Here is a 10,016-nt window from a genome sequence, read left to right as displayed (position 1 = left end):
TGTCCATCTGATGTCTGTCCGTCTATGTTTGGGTTCAAGCTACTGCTCACAATTTTCGAGATATTTTGATATAATTTTTCCCACATGACATACTTTGACCCAAAGACAAATGCCATTGAAAATGGTTCGGATCCGTTCACTGCAAAAACATTGGAATTTTCTAAATTTCTCGACAAGAGTGTGAAAGCCAAATTGTTGTGAAAGCTTTGAATCCAGCCCTTGAACCCCTGCTCATATAACCGTTCCTACCAAAACTGAATCTTTATATAGTAAAAAGATACAACTTTTAATCGTTGATGGCGAAAATTAGTTCATAATTGTAAATTCTCGAAGAAATCGCCGAACTTGGACCACTAAGGTCTATTTTTTGTATACCAGCGCATGTAAGTATTCCTCTAATATGTGAGCTCTCATAAAAAGTGTGCCTTTGCAGGAACATAATGCTTCACTTTTAGTGCGTTATTACCAAAGCGAGGGCCGATCTGCATTAGGTGAAGTGGTGTAGGGCATGTAATAATCGGCCTTTCCCGTTTGTAACGTTCTCGCTTGTTTTTTTACGGTTTATTTTTATATGGCCTAAGAAAACATTTGTTTTAAAAGTTCAGATAGCTTCCTCTTAGTGCTTCTGATTTATTGATAAAATCGTATTGAAATTGGTTTTTAAATAATTGTGATCGTGTTTATAGCCCTACGTTTAACTTGATTTTTAAAGTATCGTTTTGCTAACTGAATTTTCTCGTTTTTAAAAGTTCCAATAGTCCCCTCCATGGGGACATGACAGTAGTTAAGTAACAAGATTAGTGTTGCTTAGAGCTACAAAAAATTAATGAAAATTAATTCAAATCTTCTCCATTCTAGTTAAGAATATTCGAATATATCTGAGCGTAATAGTTTCGCAAACACTTGTAGCTTTAATCTAGTAGATCGGGCAAAATTTCTTTCATTCTTTTTTTCTGACTGTATTCCTCAAAATCGCCCTTTTTGAAAGTAATACGTTTCAGTTCAACGCTTCCCTAACATTCCGGTGTCTTTACACTCTAGACCACTTGCGGCACACGGTTTATTAAGTTAGTACGGGCGTTTGGAACCGTCAAAAGGACTTAAGGTAAATCCATCTTTTATTATACCGATCGATTCAGAATCATAATTTGAATTGATCTAAGTCTGTCTGTCCGTCACAAATCTGCCCATGAGTTATTGTATTCAAGCTGCAGATAGCAATTTTTGAGGTGCTTTGATAAAAAAAAGCACGAACGCTATTGCAAATGGTTCGGATCGGTTCACTTTTTCGACCACTTCTGACCACGCCCTATTCTGAAAAGTCGTTACATGGAAAAAAATTGCAATTTTCAAAATATCTCGGCAAAAGTGGCTAAGTAGTAGTATTTCGGCGTTCTAAATTGGTACGAAAAGTTTGGGTCGGCTGGGACAATTTTTGCATGCCCTCTCTTACAAGGAAAACTAAAGTTCATGCAACAAAAAAGTGTAATTTTCAATGTTTCACCAAGAAAATGTCATAGTAATTTAATACAACAAAATTAGCTATACCAAATTTGGACAATCTCGGCCTATTTTATGGATCCCTAATAAGAAGTTTCACGAAAATTAATCCTTTGTAGAGCAGAGAAGTCTAAATTTTAGGGTGTGGTGATGAAAATTGTCCCATAATATTATAGTAGTTTCATACAAAAAAGAACTTTACAAAATTTGGACCATCTACGCCTATTTTTGGATTCTGTCCTACGTAAGGATTTCACGAAAGTTTTTGTTGTTTTTTAGGACAGAAACACGATATAAGAATTATTTTTATTATATTATAAGAAACAGACAATGCGGAGTAAGGTATTGAATGGTCGACCTTGCCCGACTATAATCTTTCTACTTATTTATCAAGTACATTAATATTTACCATGACAATGCTTTCCTATGGACGAACAATGTAAAGGCTTATGAAGAATGTCAAAACTCGCATACACTTTATGTTGCTCCAAAGTGCAAAGAGTGTAGAGAGTATATTGCGGCTGCAAAAGAAAATGTTTTTTATAAGCCGATTTTACAAATTACACCAGATTACAGATGCGACAAAATTAAGGTGAATATATATATGAAATGGAAATGAATTGTGTCAAGAACCCATGCACTTTAAAAGTCATATGTTATTCAAAGTAAAGATCGCGCAATTTGGCCCTTCAAAAAAAAGACTGCATACAAGGGCTTAACTTTGGAATTGGAACTCTTGGAAGTTCTTGCACGCAAGTCGGTTTCAAAAACGGTCCTAAGCGACTCAGCACCGAATTGTGAATCAATTTGAGTATGTCCATCTGGCTGTCTGTGCTTCTGTCCGTCCGTGCAATATCTGTTATAAACATTCTCCGGGCCGCAAAAATAAAGTTGTCGACTTTAACTTTGGCAGAAACACTGGAAATTCTTGCACTCAGGTTGGTTTTAGAAATAGGCTAAATCGGTCGAAGGACACGCTTGCAATACTACGTAAAGTAAAGGAAAAACATGTTTTTTTTTTTGCTTATTACTCATAAACTAAAGCTATCTACAAAAATTCGAACGGATACTCTATGGGCGACGCCTGTAGTATTTCTATAAAAATGAAAAAAATCAGTCGCGCTTACTCAACTTTGTAGTGTGCCATAGCTTTATTTTTTTTATCAAAATCTTCTTAGCGCAGAGAAGAAAGCTTCGAAAATCCCATAAGGTATGTAAATTCTTGGCCAATTTCAAATTCGGAATGCACTTAAGCATCAGTCCATCTGTCCGTCTACGCAATTGCGTGATAACTAGTGTAAACATGCTTACTTTCGCACAAATGAATTTGAAAATTACGCAAATTTTTCAATGGATATGCCCACAACGCCCACACGTCTATGCAACAAAAACAGTGACCACCTGTCCGTGTTTATTGCTTGCCGCTCATAAAGTACAACACATGCACCATACAAATCATCACTTTTATTGTAAAAGTGAAAAACAATCAGCCCTCCCCACCCAATATTATAGAGTATGAAAATTTGATTTTTGACCTTCAGACATTGTCGAAAGCTCTCCATAACTCGTATCTATATCATATATATATAATAGAAATAAAATGTAGATCCTAAGCCGTGAAATATAAAAGACTGATGGAATTAAAGCAGATATCCAATATTCGTTCTAAACCGAATATAACTTTCACACTTCTTTTCTAAGCATAGCAATTCCCAGTTGTAGAAACGATCATTCGTCATACGTGTCCATTATCCCTATTTGTATATAAAATATATATCTGCTACCTTTCGAATTTGTGGCCGTGTGTGGATGTGTGTGTGTGTGTGTGTGTACGTATATTCATATGCATGTAAGGACAAAGATGATGTCGTTATCCTCATCAACAAAATATACAAGTTTTTCTATAAATATCATACAATACTTACAGGCGTACGTAGTGTAGATGTAGATGTGTGTACAACAGAAAACATTCATTAATATGAAAAGCTAGCAAAAAATAATAATTTCCAAAGTGCTTTCACAAATCTTTACGTACACACAATAGATATTTATACATGCCTACGTACACACATGTCACACACGGTACAGTGTGCACTATATGACATAACGAACGAAGACTTGAGTGATTTGAATACAACACAATTAAGGATGCAATCTGTAAAATATAAGTGTGGCACGCTTGTTCCCCAAAAGTTTATTTACACTGCGAGGAAATACTAAAAATTTGAAAAAAGAGAATAATAAAAAAGACCACATAACGAACTACTAAGAAAATAGTAAATAATAAGCCATGCAAAGTACGTCTAGGAAATGGCATAACAATAACATAACAATAGTGACATACAGACATAAGTTTATATAATTAAAAATTTCAAAGCCTTGTTTCATTTATTAATATTTTTTTTATTTTATTTTTTTTTTTTTTTTTCGTAAATTTCTCGACAACATTTTGCTCGGTGTACAAATAAAAAAATTTTACGAGGGGATAACAGCGGCTAGGTATCCCCAGTAGCTCAAACAGCCCTATAAACACATATATATGTGTATATAGTAAGAAAGAGGCACTTATTCGCCAGTTGGAATCAAGCAAGCAAGCAAGCAAGCAAGCAGGCAGGCAAGCAACCACGTTCAACCATTCATTCATGGTATATAAATATTCACTTTACAGTCTCATTCGTATAGAATGGATAGGATCTACATATATATATATTTGTGCAATATGTGCATCTATACATGAATATATATGTACATATATATATATATATGTTTGTGTGTGTATGTCTATACGACATATGAATTAAAAATTGTGTGTAAATTATGCGCGAACGATGGATACTTATGTAAGGGTATGTGCATAATATTTTCGTGTTTACCTAAGTACATATATTTGCATATATACATACATACACGCACATATATATATATATATATATATATATATATATATGTGATGTTCAGGAATGTACAGGTCTTGGAGCATCTGCTCTCTTATTATCACTGTCATCATTCATGCTAATTAACTTGCTGCACAAATTTTCGTATATTTTGAATGCGAAGGAGAGAAAGAGTTACACTCAAATTAATTCCTGAATTTGTTTAATTTCCCCAAAAGATTACTATAAATGTTGTGATTTTTAAAGCGCAACTCCAAGTAGATTTACAATTAACAAGAGATTTATGTTTTCAAGTATTTAAGTGCTGCAGACGCGAAAGATAATCAGAAAAAATGAAATCATGAAAATCATTTTCTCATTATGGACCTAAAAAGCTTGCTAATGTAATTGTGAATTACGTTAGATTATTTTCTTGCCCAAGGATGGTATGTTTGAAAAATAAACAAAACTCAAAACTCTCAAAATGTGCAAAAGTATATAATAATCTGACTGACTTATGGTCGAATTCTTATCGTATATAAAACTCAAGACATTTTTTATTTCAATAATTATTCGCTATTAATGCGATTCGGAGAATTGATCACTGCTCGCCAGCACAAATAAATCTTTGATAATTATGAGTTAGAATGGGTCGACTTAGATTATTCTATCTCGAACGTTTACACAAATCACATTTATCTGAATTTAGCTTGCGTCACTCACTCAAATCCACAGAAAAAGAAAAAAACTAGTTTGTCTAAAATGTATTGAATACCTATGAACTTCACACTCTTATCCACATAAAAAGAAAAGAACTAGTTTGTCTAAAATGTATTGAATATCTATGAAATTTACGTTGGGGAGACGACGTTTCCAAATCTTAGCAAATAACTCTAGGAAGATACATACGATACGATTTTCTTTCCTTTCCACGCCTGCAACGTAAGCAACTTATTAAAGGAATTTCTTCAATTTTTACTTAAAACCAAGTGAAAACACTACAGTATGCCACGGGTCATCATCAAATATCCTACACCGTCATTGGCTTATTCCTATAACGATTTGTCAAAATAAAGCATTATAGGGGAAGTGGTCGAAATAGCGTTCAAATTGGGGCAAAACACGTCAGTGTACCATATTTCACCAAAAAAACTCTAACAAATATTAAGCACAACAAAACAAAACAGACAGACAGACAAACAAACCTACCTCTATTCGTAAGGTGATTTCATTTAATGCCCTTGTACCATGTACCGCGTATAATGTAAATAGTATAATAGCATGTTGTCTCGGCAAAATTCCTTTCGCAACTGCATTAACATCATCCAGGCGAATATAATAAACTCTCGGAACCAGGTCATCATCCATTGCCAATTTTGTCAATTCCTAACGAGTTGTGAAAACTGTGAGCTAACGAAACTCTTTCTATCGATACGCTCAGTGCTTTCATGCAAAAATAAGTAATGGAATACGTTAATAATTAAAAGCTGATTGTGATCAATTCCGATCCCGCCTCCTTATTATTACTGAAAAAAAAATCAGCTTTTAAATCAAAACAAACGAAAAAAAGGATTTTGTCCAAATTATTTCATTTATTTCGTTTCAGTTCAGGCATAAAGTATAATTTATTTTTATATAATAGCTCAATTACGAGTCGACTTGTGTTCAGTGTAGTGCGTGTTTTCTATTCGTCTGCGTTTTTTCAATTGTTTCGGTGTTTTCGGTGTTTTTGTGTATTTAACTTCTGTCTTTTCGGTGTTATTGCTAAAACTGGTTAACGCGGATATCGCGTATGTGCTTTTGTTTCGTCTATATATAATAAAAAATAGAAAACAAAAAAACAAAATAAAAAAAAAAAAAAAATTGAAAACATTTGACACTTTTCTTTAGTAGTCCCCAACCTTCTTGCACAGTTCCCAAACCTTTTCAAGTGAGTGGTTATTTCAAAAATAATAATAAATAGACAACAATAAGGCATAATGGCCCCGGGGCCGCCAGACAAAAACCCGAATAGATTTTATCTATTAAGTGATACATCCCCCCAAAGAAAAAAAAGTAAAAAATCAGATTTTCCGGTGTTGCCGATCAGCGATATAATCCCTATTGATAAAAAATATATTGTTATTTCTTCAACGGATGCTCGAATAACAATTTCCCAAATTAGCCCTTTTGCTATAAAAAAAGCTCTAGATAGCATTACAACATACATCGACTCGATCTCGATTCTACGCGATGGGAATTTACTGGTCCTCGCTGGGAACCCGCGCGCAACCGAAAAACTAATAAAGGCCAATTCTTTAGCTAATCTATGTGCTATTTCAGCTAAACTACATGAGAAACTTAACTCGGTTCGAGGCGTAATTTATGCCCCTTGCTTAAAACATGTGCCGGAAGATGAAATTGTTCGCGAAATGGGCATTCAAGGAGTGACTGAAGCATATAAATTAACCAAACTGAATGATGACGGAAAAACACGCTCTCCTACAGGAAGGATTATTTTAACTTTTGATCGCTATCGATTACCGCGAACAGTTGATGTGGCGTGGTATAAATGTAAAGTAGAACTATACATCCCAAATCCTATGAGGTGTAAAAATTGCCAACGCCTGGGTCACACGGCAAAAAGATGCACTAATGCTGCATCTTGTGCTAACTGTGGTCATCCTCCACATACTGAAAGCTGTACCCGTAGTTTCTGCATAAATTGCAATGATCAACACTCAGCGTTAGACAAACAATGCCCACGTTTTGTACAGATGCGTGAAATATTAAAAATCAAAACAGAAAATTACTGTAGCATGGGCGAAGCGCGACGCACATATCGGGAAAGAAATCCATCTGTAGCCCATGGAATTGGCAAAAGTAATACCTATGCTGCTGTTGCCTCGCATATCGAGCCTAGTAAGACTTTAACTGCAACTGCTTCCAATGAAAAACCTGTTCCACCATTAACCAAAAATTATATTGCGAAACCAGTTACATCACTTGCCAAAGATAATATTGAAAAAACCAAAGCAACTGCAAATATTGAAAAAATTAAAACAACAACACATATGCTAAAATCTAATATACCAAATTCTCCAGAATCTTCAGCTCTCAACTTTACTCAACATATCACAAGTGGTAATGAATCCATTCTTTCATCCATTAATCAACCTTCGAAAACCAAAGCAACTGCAAATATTGAAAAAATTAAAGCAACAACACATATGCTAAAATCTAATATACCAAATTCTCCAGAATCTCCAGCTCTCAACTTTACTCAACAAATCACAAGTGTTAATGAATCCATTCTTTCATCCCTCAATCAACCTTCAATTTCAAATTATTCACGTGCGCCAACCCGTTGCGCTTCAAATGTACCAAATCACCTAAATACAGATTATTCTGCTGGTAAGAATAAATCATTCACGAAAAATTCCTATAGTGACCTTCTCGACGGAGACGCTGACATGTCAACTTAACCCTCCCTCCACTCTGCTTACATGTCATTACAATTAAATAAAGTTTTTAAAATTCTACAATGGAACATTAAGGGACTTATTAATAATTTTGATGAACTCCGTACACTCATAAATGATTTTAATCCAACCTTTTTATCGCTTCAAGAAACTCATTGTAGAAGCTCTTTTAATCCTATTCCACCCAAATCATATACTGGATACTTCACGAATGCTGATCAAAATTTATATTCCAAACAAGGAGTTGGTGTTTTTATAAAATCAAGTATACCTCACAAACGCATAAATTTAAGCTCAAACATACAAGCCGTAGCGATACAAATAATGTTAAAAATAAAATTTACAGTGCTTTCGCTCTATATTCCACCTTCGCAATCGTTTTCTCAGCAAGAACTCTACAGTTTATTCTCCGTACTTTCCCCCCCATTAATTATATGCGGCGATTTCAACAGCTGGAATACCATCTGGGGCTCAACAGTGAACAACACTCGCGGTACTGTTTTAGAAAAGGCCTTTTTTCAAAGCAACCTTTGCGTTTTAAATGATGGAAAACCAACGCACTTCTCAACTCATCATACTTTTTCACATATTGATTTAACATGTTGCTCTCCATCACTTCTTCCTTTGGTGTCCTGGTCTATTTCTGATGATCTATATAATAGTGATCACTTTCCAATCATAATCGATCTTAAACTTTCAACGTCCTCTGCTACTCCAGCAAAACAGGCCAAATTCCTCCTAGATAAAGCGGATTGGATCAATTACTCCAAACAGGTGGAGTCATTTTTGAACTCAAAGCCATTTAACGGAAACTGCAACCATGATGCTGCTATTATGTCTAAATCGATTCGCACGGCTGCTCATCTTTCTATTCCTCAATCCAACACCTCTTTTAAACGAGCTAGGGTTCCATGGTGGAACAACACGCTTTCGTTTTTGAGGAAAAATAAAATGGATCTATGGCACCGCTTTAAGAGATGTCCTGATCAGAATCACTTGTTATTATACAAAAAGGCCAATGCTCTATTCAGGAAGGAATTACGGAAATCAAAGGCACTTAGTTTCGAACTTTTCTCGAGACGAATTCACAGAAATACATCAATGAAAGTTGTCTGGAACAAAATCAACAGACTTAATGGGACTTCAAACCTGAACCAAATTTCTGCCATCTGCACTCCCAATGGAACTTTAACTGACGCAGATGAGATTTCTAATTACTTTGGAAAAGTGTGGTGCGAATACTCCTCTGACAGCAACTTCTCCAGTGCTTTCATTGAAAATAAAAGGACTCCAATATCTCCTTCAAATAATATCGATAGATGTGCCATGTTCCTGGAAAATAGCGTATCTACCTCAGAACTTGGAAGTTGTCTCTCCAATTTGAAGGGGAAGACACCTGGTCTAGACCGCATCTCATACCAAATGATCAGTGCTATGTCTAAGTCTAGTAAAAAGAAATTACTGGACCTATATAATACGGTATTTATGACTGGCCATATACCCTACATGTGGAAAATGGCAACAGTTGTTCCAATTCCAAAGTCAAAAAATGTCTCCATCGCATCTGATTATCGCCCAATTTCTCTTTTATCTTGCCTCTCAAAGGTTTTAGAGAAGATTATGGCATCTAGATTATCTTGGTTTCTTGAATCCAAGAACCTGATAACAAAGCAACAAGTTGGTTTCAAGCGGGGTAGAGGATGCATCGACGCTCTGTTACATATTGATTATTTCACAAGCAAAGCAATTTCCGAACGAAATCACGTAACAATTCTCTCAATTGATTTCGAAAAAGCATTTGACAGAGTTGGTCTTCATGTTATCTTAAGACTCTTGAAATCATGGAATGTTGGACCCAAATTCTTCAACTACATCAAATCATTCATGTCGCATCGGCGGTTCAAAGTTAGAATCAACAATCATCTTTCTGCTTCCTTTCCGCTAAAGAATGGCATTCCGCAAGGATCTCCTCTCTCTGTCACGCTTTTCCAGATAGCTTTCAACGAAATTAGCGAAATTCTTTGCCGTGTACCAAGAGTGGAACATTGTCTCTACGCGGACGATGTATACATTTTTACAAAAGAAAAAGACAACACGAAAGCAATCAACATCCTCGAATCTATTGCATGTGAGATCTCCACATGGGCAAACTCGTCAGGAGCTATAATCTCTATACAAAAAT

Source organism: Glossina fuscipes, unplaced genomic scaffold, assembly GCF_014805625.2.
Source record: "Glossina fuscipes isolate IAEA_lab_2018 unplaced genomic scaffold, Yale_Gfus_2 27, whole genome shotgun sequence".
In the NCBI taxonomy this organism is placed as follows: domain Eukaryota; kingdom Metazoa; phylum Arthropoda; class Insecta; order Diptera; family Glossinidae; genus Glossina; species Glossina fuscipes.
The sequence above is the reverse complement of the archived record's forward strand: the minus strand, read 5'-3'. Positions refer to the sequence as shown.